Source organism: Canis lupus, chromosome 29 (assembly GCF_011100685.1).
Source record: "Canis lupus familiaris isolate Mischka breed German Shepherd chromosome 29, alternate assembly UU_Cfam_GSD_1.0, whole genome shotgun sequence".
Taxonomy (NCBI): domain Eukaryota; kingdom Metazoa; phylum Chordata; class Mammalia; order Carnivora; family Canidae; genus Canis; species Canis lupus.
The window spans coordinates 40,528,484-40,539,244 of record NC_049250.1 but is presented as its reverse complement, the minus strand read 5'-3'; the positions used below and the strand labels follow the sequence as shown (position 1 = coordinate 40,539,244).

Here is a 10,761-nt window from a genome sequence, read left to right as displayed (position 1 = left end):
TGGGGTCACTGCACCTCTGGATTTAGAGGTCGGACCATTATGACTTTCCTTATTGTTTAATGCACGCTGTGGAGTCAGGTTCTGAATATAATAATTAATAATTATTAATTAATATATAATTAATATTATATTATATAATTATATTATAATATAATTAATTATTAATTATTATATAATAATACTTGATTATTATTAATAATCTAAGTATAGTCTGACTTAATTAATTAATTATTAATTAATAATATTAATAATATTAATTATTAATTCAGTAGGAAGAGCTCTGATAGGCGATAAGAACAGAAAGTGCATGATGTACTTCTAGGGCTGCAGATACATTGGCGGGTCGGGGGGACGAGGGTGGTGGTCTCAATTTCGCTGAATAATAAAAGATTGATAAGACTTCTCAAAAAGGACAGTGTGGTCAGGGAAGGAAGACGCCCTACGCTTCTGGGAAATAGCCACTCACGGTGGAGTAGGTTAGAAACTGGAGCCCAGGCTGGACAGAACCACCACACCGCTAGTACGTACTGTGCGCTTCTCACCTGCCCTGATGAGAGCCCACGAGGTGGACACCGTTACTCCCCGCTGCAGGGAAGGGAGCAGGGGCATAAGAAATTGTTGACTTGTTCAAGGTCACAGCACTGACAAGCGCCATCAGCCAACCTTCACCTGTGGCCCATCTGACCCCAACGCCCCCCCTATGCTCTAACGCCTCCTGCCAGGGATAACGGGAACCGGATCCGACGGGGAACTGGGTGCCTGGACGTCGTGCGGCAGGCAATGCGAGGCCGTCAGAGACTTGGTGAGAAACCAGGGACGTAATCGGAGCAAACGCCCTCAGAACGGACTACCTCACACTGTGGGCCACTACTTACTAGTAGGTCACAGAATCTACTTAAGTGGGTTTCAACTAGCACTTTTTTAAATAAAAGAACACAGCAGACTGGAATCGAAAATACGAGCATGCATCTCACACAGGGTAAAATACAATTTCATGAAACTTCTATCTCACGTTAGATGCGTAACATACGTAAATAAGGAGATTAGATAGATGACAGGTAGGGGTACACTGTGCTGTCACCCAAAACATATTCCTTGGGGCGCCCAGGGGGCTCAGTCGGGTAAGCATCAGACTCTTGATTTTGGCTCAGGCCATGACCTCAGAGTCGTGGGGCTAAGCCCTGTCTTGGGCTCCATGCTCAGCACTGATTCTGCTTGTCCCTCTCCCTCTGCTCCTCCTCGCCCCACCTCCCGCCCCATACCCACTCTCTCTCGCTCTCTCAGATAAATAAGATCTAAAATAAATAAAATATTCCTTACTGTAAGCCGAGATCAAAGAGCATGAAGCCCTGGGCTCTGAGAAGGAGCCGGGAGTACGAGCATCGTGGTTTGATGGGAGAGACAGCGCCTGGGGGCAGGGAAGCCGGTCAGGGGACACCTGCAGGGCTCAGTAGGAGGCTGAATTGGGTGGCGGCAGCAGCTGGATTCAACAGGAAGAGTTGTGTGCAACAAACGCACGGTCTCCTCTCACTGACTCTACACCAGACATCACTCTGCATCTACCAGACATCACTCTGCATTGGACATCACTCTGCATCTACCGGACATCACTCTGCATCTACTGGACATCACTCTGCATCTACCGGACATCATTCTGCATGTACCGGACATCACTCTGCATCTACTGGACATCACTCTGCATTGGACATCACTCTACATCTACTGGACATCACTCTGCATCTACCGGACATCACTCTGCATCTACCGGACATCTTTCTCCTGTTCTCCGCGCCCTCTACGGCGACTCTTTGAAGACCCCTTCTCATTACCGGGTCTGATCAGCAGGCCTAATTTCCAGGTCGCGCCCTCTCCAGGGCCCAAGCAGAGCAGTCACTCACAGGTAGGTTTGTTTAAAGTAATACAAGGAACTCCCCTCTGCTTGGTCCAGTCTGTTACGAAATACACCCTGGCTATGGGGAGAAAGCAGTAGACAAGCCAGAGACGTAGCAGACAGTGAAGATGCTCTTTACCTCTTGGGCTCAAAATTTAGAGGCCATCTGGGCTGTCTGTAGCTCTGCGTCTGTGTCGTCTCCACCACGGGCCCCCATGCAGCCCTCACAACATCCCTGCCAGGTAAAGAACTCTATCACTGACCCCCTTTTTTTTAAAGGATGAAGAAACTGATGGTAAGAGAAGATCAGCAACACCTTCAGGTTCCCGCCACCCTCAGCAGGTAAACGGGGGGAAATAGGGCTGCCAACGCCTTCACGTGTTCACGCGTTTGGCACGCTGCCTTTCCTGAAACTGTTTCCTTTACAGTATAAAAACATTACATTTTTTTAAAGATTTTATTTATTTATTCATGAGACACACAGAGAAAGGCAGAGACACAGGCAGAGGGAGAAGCAGGCTCCCTGCAGGGAGCCCAATGCAGGACTTGATCCCGGGACCCCGGGGTCACACTCTGAGCCGAGGGCAGACACTCCACCCTGGAGCCCCCCAGGTGCCCCACAAAACCCTAAATTTTTTTTTAAGATTGCTTTTAGTTTATTATATGGAAGCACATCAGGTACTCACTAGCCACAACTTACAGATAAGGAGACGGAAAGGCAAGAAGTGTCAGCGTCTCGTCCAAGACTCAACCCAATGACGGAGCTGGATCCAGAACCACGGCTGGCAAGGCCAAGTGACAAACTGCTGTTGGTTCAGAGAATTTTCATGTAACTGTAACCGTAGTCCGGGCATAGATATTGGTCTGGATTTCCGTCAGAGGCCAATGTGCAAAATCATTGCACAACTTCTTCCTTGGAATGGACTTTTAAGGTTTTCCCAGCTGATTGAACTTGTTAGCATTCTCCTGCACACTCACAGCTCATCTTCTCTGTGTACCCAGGAGGGCTGCTGGAGAATGTTAAGACAGTACAGACGGACTCTGCACGCGGTGGAGGGTTGTGATAACAGCAGAATAATGCAACCTGGCAAGCGTCATACGAACTTACATACACTCAGAGGCCCTGAATTGAACAGATCCCCCACAGACAAGATTTAAGAATTAAGTTGTCTGATTGGGCAGATTTGTCAGCCAAGTCCTTATAAATAATTAGAAAATCAAATTAAAGCAAATCCCTCCCCTTGCCTCAGTTGTTTTGTTTTTTTTTTTTGTTTTTGTTTTTTTGTTTTGTTTTTTCTTTGTTTTTTGTTTTTTTTAGTGGGGAGGGATAACCTTAAGATAAATAATGAAAACATGTAAACCCTAGGATGACACGGTAAGATGAACATGAGTTCTTCCGTTAGACCCAATTTCAAAACCCATGCTGTATGACTGTGGACAAGTGCCTCTCTGTCCCGAGCTCATCAGCTGTGACAATCTAAAAATAAAAATAATAAAAATAATAATAGATTATATAAAGAGCTCCGAATATGGTAGGTGTGTGATAAGCTATATTATCAATATGAGACTACTATCCCCAGCGTGATCATTGCCCTGAGGCACGCTGACACCTCCAGGCCTGGCTGACAAGAGGACACACACCAGTGCAGTGTGGCCCAGCCTCAGAGATCTGACCTGACCGGGGGCTTATTTATAGGAAGAGAGTCCACCAGGCAAAAATCACAGCATTCAAAGGCAAGCTTGGATCTGATCCAGCCTGACACTTATACCCAAGGGGTTGGACGTGGAGGCCTGGAAAGGCAGTAAGAATGCGTGAGCCGTGGAGATACTCATAGTCAAGTGGTGACAGACTTTGATTCCAGAAAGACTCACTCATGTTGAAGCATAACCTTAGCCGTAACCAAAAAAAAAAAAAAAAAAAAAACAAGGGGCCCGCATGGGCCAAGAGTTTGTCAGGGTCCTTGTGGTAAGCTAAGAAAGGACCCTTAAAAAAAAAAAAAAAGATGATCATGTCAAGTCCCTGGAAGCTATGAATGTTACCTTATTTGGAAAAGGGGTCTTTGCCGATGTAACGCAGTTAAGGATCTTGAAAGGAGGAGCCCTGCGAGGGCCCTAGAGGCGATCACATGTCTCCTTTAATGTCGACACGCAAGAGGAGCACCTGGGTGGCTCAGTCAGTTAGGCAGCGGACTCTTGATCTCAGCTCAGGTCATCATCTCAGGGTCTTTAGATCCAGCCCCACACTGGGTTCCTCACCAGATGTGGAGCCTGTTTAAGATTTTCTACCTCTCCATCGGCCCCCTCCCCTGCCCCCTCTCTTAAAAAAAAATGATGCACAAGAGAAGACACACAGAGGAGAAGGCGACATGAAGACGGAGACAGATTAGCATGATGAGGCCGCAAGCCAGGGAGAGCTAATGGCCACAACAAGTGCAAAGAGGCAAGGAACAGATTATTCCTCGGAACCTTCAGAAGGAGTATGATCTGCCCACAACTCGACTGCAGGCTTCTGGCCTCCATAACTGAGAGTGTTTGTGGTTTTAAGCCACCGAGTTAGTGGCAACTTATGATCAGCAGCCCCAGCAAACTACTGCTGCCCTGGGCAAGGGTCTGGGGTTCGGACGAAGTGTCAGCTCAATCTCAAGGTAGAGGAGAGGTCCATCGCACGAGGCTTCAGGGGCCATCCAGACCCATTCCAGAGCGAACCGGGATGGAGAACAGGGAACAGGTTCTGGCTTGGCTCAGAGGCTGGTGGGATCCACGATGCAGGTGAGCACTGGGTGTTATGCTATATATTGGCAAATTGAACTCCAATAAAATAAAAAAAATTAAACACTACAAGTGAAAAGAGAAAAAAAAAAGATATTTTAGTGCCCACGGCTGAGCAGGCAAAAGGAAACCAACGGAGCCATCACTACAGCTCTGCCGATAACGATCAGTATCTAACGGACCCTGCTCACGTGGAGTCTGAGCTCGTTTCAGGGGGGAAAAAACATAAGCCAGAAAATATGCTCCTCCTACTATGGAAGGAATCTGTCCCTTCACTCACATGCCTGGCACGTGCCAGCCCTCAGGGTGCAGAGGCGAGGCCAGGCCTTGCCCCCCCAGAGCTCATGCTCGGGTATGACCCTCCTCACCGCCCCCCCCCCCCCAGCTCAGAGACCTCCCTGCAAGCTCACCAAGACTCATTCTCCGTCAGCCCAGAGCTTCCACGGCTTGAAATGACCACTCTGTGCCCCGGTTAGTAAGAAAGGAGAATCAGGGAAGGAAAGAGCTTACCATTTCTACAGGCTTCAAGTCACAGGTCAGAGAATCAGCCTTAACCATTAGACCCCGGCGAGTATTCCCTGACCCCCCAAAGTACTGTGATAACAGGATTTCGGCTTAGATGTCCTCAGAAGCCACTCTTCTCCATCCCTTCCGAGGCCCTGCAGCAGAAACAGGCACACGTCGGTTGCAGTCCCCGTCCTTCAAGGAGCCCGGGCCTCATGCGTAACAGGAGGTCTAGACGTAAGCACCGAACTATAGGGGGGTGAGGACGGTACAGCGGCACAGACAATCACAGATAAAGAACGTGAGGGATAAGCGGTTTTTAAAATTTTTTATTGGTATGTCAATGCAGGCATGAACGGGCTCCAAAATGTGGCGATTTCATATTAAACTCGTATCATCGATGTCAAGGCCACCAGAAAGAGGCTTACCCAGAAGAACCGGGATGATAATGAAATGAGACGGTATAACGGTCGCAGTGAAAATCTCTCAATACTCCTAGAGTTTCCATATTGCTCCGATTCTCTTGCCTCGATTGCTCCTTCTGTAGAATGGAAGAGTTTTATACAGAATCACTAGAGTCCTTTGCAGCCTGCAAGTATTCCTCCAGCAGCTCACGGCGAGGGAGAGAGCTCCGTTGGCTTTATCCTCAGGGCCTCCCACGAGTTTGTTTTTTGTGGAGGTGGAGAGCTTCTGGATTTTCAGAAATCCAAAAGCATCTTTTTGTAAAGCCACGGGCTGGCTGACGTGTGGCGGGGTGACCGAGAAGACCGAGTGGGCTGGTCTGCTTACAACCCCGGCTCCCCCCAAACAGGCAATAGGGCTGCGGGGCCGGGGAGCGGCGGCGGACGGAAGGCTGCTGGGCGAGAACCCCATGGCCAGGCCACGAGGCACCTCGGCCCGCCCTCGGGCCTCCCTGTCGCCTTCCGGCCGCCTGCTGTGATCCCTGCTCCCCATCCCACGCAGTTCTCCGACCGAGCCTTCCTTCTTCGTCTCGAGTGAGGATTGAGTTTCCGAAGGTCGAAGACCATGAGGCAAAGATTGATATGAGACAAGGAGGAGGGGGAGAGAGCTGCGCTCACGATGCCTGACGGTCAAGAGGCGCCTCCTGATGCTCAGGCCTCCAAGAGATGCCGGACGACCGGGCCACAGAGGGCTGATGGGCTGGAGCCACTCGCGGTAGCATTTGCCCCCACAGGCCCACCTGTCCGGGGGTTGCTACGCCAAGGCTCAGCAAACACCTATGGGAGGTGAGGCTCAGCAAACTCCTATGCGGGGGCCGAAGCTCAGCAAGCAGCTATGGGGCAAGGCTCAGCAAACACCTATGGGGGCAAAAGCTGGGCCACACACCCGGGGTGTACCTGTGAAGACGGCCTGTGGAGCAAGGGAGTGCAGTTCACCAGGCCCTCAGAGGCCACTCCCCCAACACCCACTTCGAACCCCGCTCCGCCCCACGGACACGTGGGGCCAAATGAAAAATAGCATCCGGGGCCCCGCAGCAGGAGAAGGTCTGGCCGAAGGCGGCAGCTTTCACCCAGGCCGCCGAGGAGAGATGCAGTGAGGCCGGGAGGGCCGAGGAGGGGGCGCCGCCGAACGTGTCTGGGGGTCGGGACACACCCCAGCAGGGTCCCCAGGGTCCCCAGGGCCCCGCGGCTGCCGCGCTATCACCAGGACGCCGTGCTCATTTCTGGCACCTACCAGCGGACACGTTGACAGCAACGGGGCTGATGGAGGAGGAAAGAATCTGTTTTGCAGTAAAAAAAAAAAAAAAAAAAAAAAAAAAAGGCCGCTCCCCGATCTCTCGGGCCATTTGAAATCAGGCCAGAGGAAGACTTGATTTCGGCATTCTTAAGCGCTCTGCGATGATGCTGCAAGTGGGGTCCCCCACGTGCGATGATGTATTTCGGGGCCAGTGTTTTCTCAAGACGTTCCAAGCCTGCAGGCTCCTGATCCTTTTTCAAATTACGAAGATGATAGTGTCCCAGGGAGGGTTGTGATTAGTCTAAACTCTCCGCAGCTGTGAGAGATGAATGCACAAATTCCAATAAAGATTCTGCGTGTTCTGGACTGAATTTACCTACACGACATCGAGGCCTAACTGAGGGGCCACTTAAAAGGCCCGGAGCGGTCTGGGCCTCTTGTGTTTCTTCCACAGCGTGGGCTGCTGGGGGGCCGGCGATTGCTCTGGGAGGGCGCCTCCTCTCCCAGCAGCGGCCCTGCCCGCGGTCTGGGGTGTGTGGGAGGAAAGCAGGGCTGAGAAAGCTAAACCCAAGTACACGGGAATTTAAAGAGGCCTTGCGATTCATTCTGGGAACAGCGGGAGGACCATAAAACACCTTGTAACCCCAGGGGTTGGCCGGAGCCGCGGTCGCAGACCCAGCTGGAGCGCGCCCCCAGCTCCCTGAGAACGGTGCGAGCACGAACCCGGCTCAGAGCTTTCCTCAGCTCCTCGGAAAAGCCAACAGGGCCCTGTTTTCTTATTCCGGACACCTTTTCCCTAAAACACTTCCGTAGAATGCTAAGTGATGGCAATAACGCACGGCGTGCTCCTTTTCCCACGTCTGATCATTGTATCATCTGCACACTCTTGGCTCTTCTCCTTTATGAAACACCTGACCCCAGGCACGCCTTCCAAAACCGTGAAAGACTTAGGAGGACAAGGAATTTACGTCACTGTCTACACACATTAACAACTACAGAGACAATAAGTTAGGTTCCTCACTTTGGAAAACAGAAAGGAAATTCCAAAAAAAAAAAAAAAGGAAATTAATTCCAAAGGAATATATGATGGCTTTTTTTTTTAATCCTCTAATACGATTTGCATTAATGCAGTTGACAGTCCACTGAAGCCCACCTGGCATCGCTCCTGACACCCAGAGGTTCTTAATAGTCCACTATCTATCATTTTACAGCTTATCACACAGCCACACACATACGTGACATGGGACATTTCGCCTCGTAGACACTGAATTTGTTTTCTCTCCCTAAGGCAAACCGGAAAGACACCACCACTCACGTCAAGAGACCCAACCAAGCGTTGAGTGCGCTGCAAGCGAGATTCTCTAAGCCCCGACCCCTGGGTGATCTATCTCTACGTGGGATTTTGTTAAAATGAGGATGGGAGTAGAAGAAGGAAAGAAGCCCCAATACCTTCTAATAGTCATGCAAACAAACCAGAGCTACAAGCATTTCCACTTTTAAGTTTTCAGTCCTTCATGCAAATCCTCTACCACGGGCTGAAAGAGTGTCTCAACTACTAGCCACACCACCTAAGATGTCCTCATTTCTAGAGAAGAATCAAAGCATTCGTTCAGGCCTCTTAGACTGGATGGCAAGTACGCGCTCCTCCCCCTGGAGCCCGCCGCAAGGGCAACGTCAGCGTCACACGGCTTATTCCTGTCTCTGCCACAGGCCGGTTCCAAGTACAATCACCTCGCAAGGCACCTTGGAGGGGGGAAAATAAACTTTTGAAAAGTTAAGGAGAAAATCAGATAGGATTCTTACGGCTAAGACAAAGCTGCTGGGAGCATAAAATAACCAGAGCCGCCCTACAGGTCAGAGGAGCGTGGCCTTGCGGGGAACAGTCAAGGTGGGCCCGACAGCGGCACCACGAGTGGCTGCTGAGAGATGCCGAACGGCCTGCCCCAGTGGGGAAGAAGCCAGGTTCCGGAGCATTCGCAGTCTCCCGGCGTAAGATCACCTGGGCCAGCGGATCCCAACGTACCCAAGTGACATCCATGAGTGGGAAGTTAAGAAGACGTTCACCTAACAAGCCCTGGTACATATAGTGTCCCAGACACAACAGCTTGAACTGACCTCGACCCCATACATTATAATAAAATGCGGCCAGGTAGCTAGACCAGGGTGAATTTTGAGTGTTCCTTTTGCTTTTTTTTTTTTTTTTGAATTTTAAAAGAGTTTATTTATTCATGAGAGACACAGAGAGAGGCAGTCCTTTTGCTTTTTAAGGTCATTAGTTCAGTGGTGAGTGTTTGTAACTTAATTCGAGGTCGCCTTTAACAAGGGGCTCCCAAAATCCATAAAAATGTAACCGGCGGGCTGCAGCGGGTGCCCTGGGCCCCGGAGAGACCTTGCGAACACACCGCAGGCCGGGTCAGGGAAGCGGCTGCATTGCTTGGCCTAACTACTGCTGGGGTTTCCGAGGGTGCCGGCCGCTTTGGGGTCTACAGCTCGGAGGCCGGGGCGCAGCATCCCAGGTGGCTAGGGGCATCCCAGGGGGCCATCCCAGGGGAGCATCCCAGGGGGGCATCCCAGGGGGCACCCCAGGGGGCATCTCAGGGGGCCATCCCAGGGGGGCATCTCGGGGGGGGGCATCCCAGGAGGCATCCCAGTGGGCCATCTCGGTGGGGGGGGGCATCCCAGGGGGGCAACCCCGGGGGGGGGACATCCCAGGAGGCACCCCAGGGAGCCATCCCAGGTGGGCATCTCAGGGGGGTACCCCAGGGGGGCATCCCGAGGGGGATATCCTAGGGGGAACATCCCAGGACGCACCCCAGGGGGGCACCCCAGGGGAGCATCTCAGGGGGGCATCCCAGGGGGGCACCCCAGGGGGCCATCGCAGGGGGGCATCATCTCAGGGGGCACCTCAGGGGGCACCCCAGGGGCATCCCAGGGGGGCATCTCAGGGGGGGCATCCCAGGAGGCACCCCAGGGGGCCATCCCAGGCGGGCGTCTCAGGGGCCACCCCAGGGGGCTTCCCAGGGGGGCAGCGCGCGCATCCCGCCGCACGCCGCCGGGACTGGGGCCTCGGGAGCTGTGACCCGGGTCGCGGGAGCGTCCGAGCGCCGCGTCCACGGAACGGGGGGTCCCGCGCGCCGCGGCAGGTGCACGGCGGGGCGGGGGGCGGGGCTGGCGGCTCGGGGACCTCAGCGACCTCGGGGACCTGGGGGACCCGGGGGACCGCGAGCGCGCTGTGCCCCCGCCCCGGCCCCGCCGAGCAACCCCGACTGCACCAACTCCGAGTCTTCCGGATGGCGGCGGAGAAGGGCTCGGGCGCTCTCCGGGGCGCTCTCCGGGGCGCTCTCCGGGGCGCTCTCCGGGGCGGCGGGCGGCGGGCGGCGGGGCCGGGGCTCGGAGCGCGCTCGGGGCTCGGGAGCCTCCCGCCGCCCCGCCCGGACACGTGCCCGCGCCGCTACATAGGCCTCGCCGCCGCAGCCCGCAGCAGCAGTAGTCGTGGCCGAGTGGTTAAGGCGATGGACTAGAAATCCATTGGGGTCTCCCCGCGCAGGTTCGAATCCTGCCGACTACGGGGCGGCGGCGCTCCCCGCGCCTCCCTTCGTTTTCTTGCAGCCGACACTGGCCTCCGCTTGGAGGACTTCGCCGCCGCCCCTCCCGCGCCTTCTTTAAGGGACTCGTGCGCGGCGGGGACGCAGCCCGGGAACCCCCGCGGGGCCGCAGGAGCAGCGCGCCAGGGAGGCCCGGAGCCCGGGACTGCGGTTACGACCTGGGTCCGGGAGGGGGAGACCGGGCGCAGCTCGGCGGCCTGCAGCGCGGGGAAGCACAGCGCCGCGGGCTCCCGCAGCAGCGGACAGCTCGGGCCCCGCGCCCCGGGGACGCCCCGCGCGCCCCCCGCGCCCCCC

At 53.9% G+C, this 10,761-nt stretch overlaps 1 non-coding gene across 1 annotated transcript; it reads left to right on the top strand.

Annotated features, from left to right (window-relative positions):
* Positions 1–10,348: 10,348 nt before the first annotated feature.
* TRNAS-AGA lies at positions 10,349–10,430 on the top strand. The gene has a single exon. It is a non-coding gene; the product is annotated as a tRNA-Ser (tRNA).
* Positions 10,431–10,761: the final 331 nt, after the last annotated feature.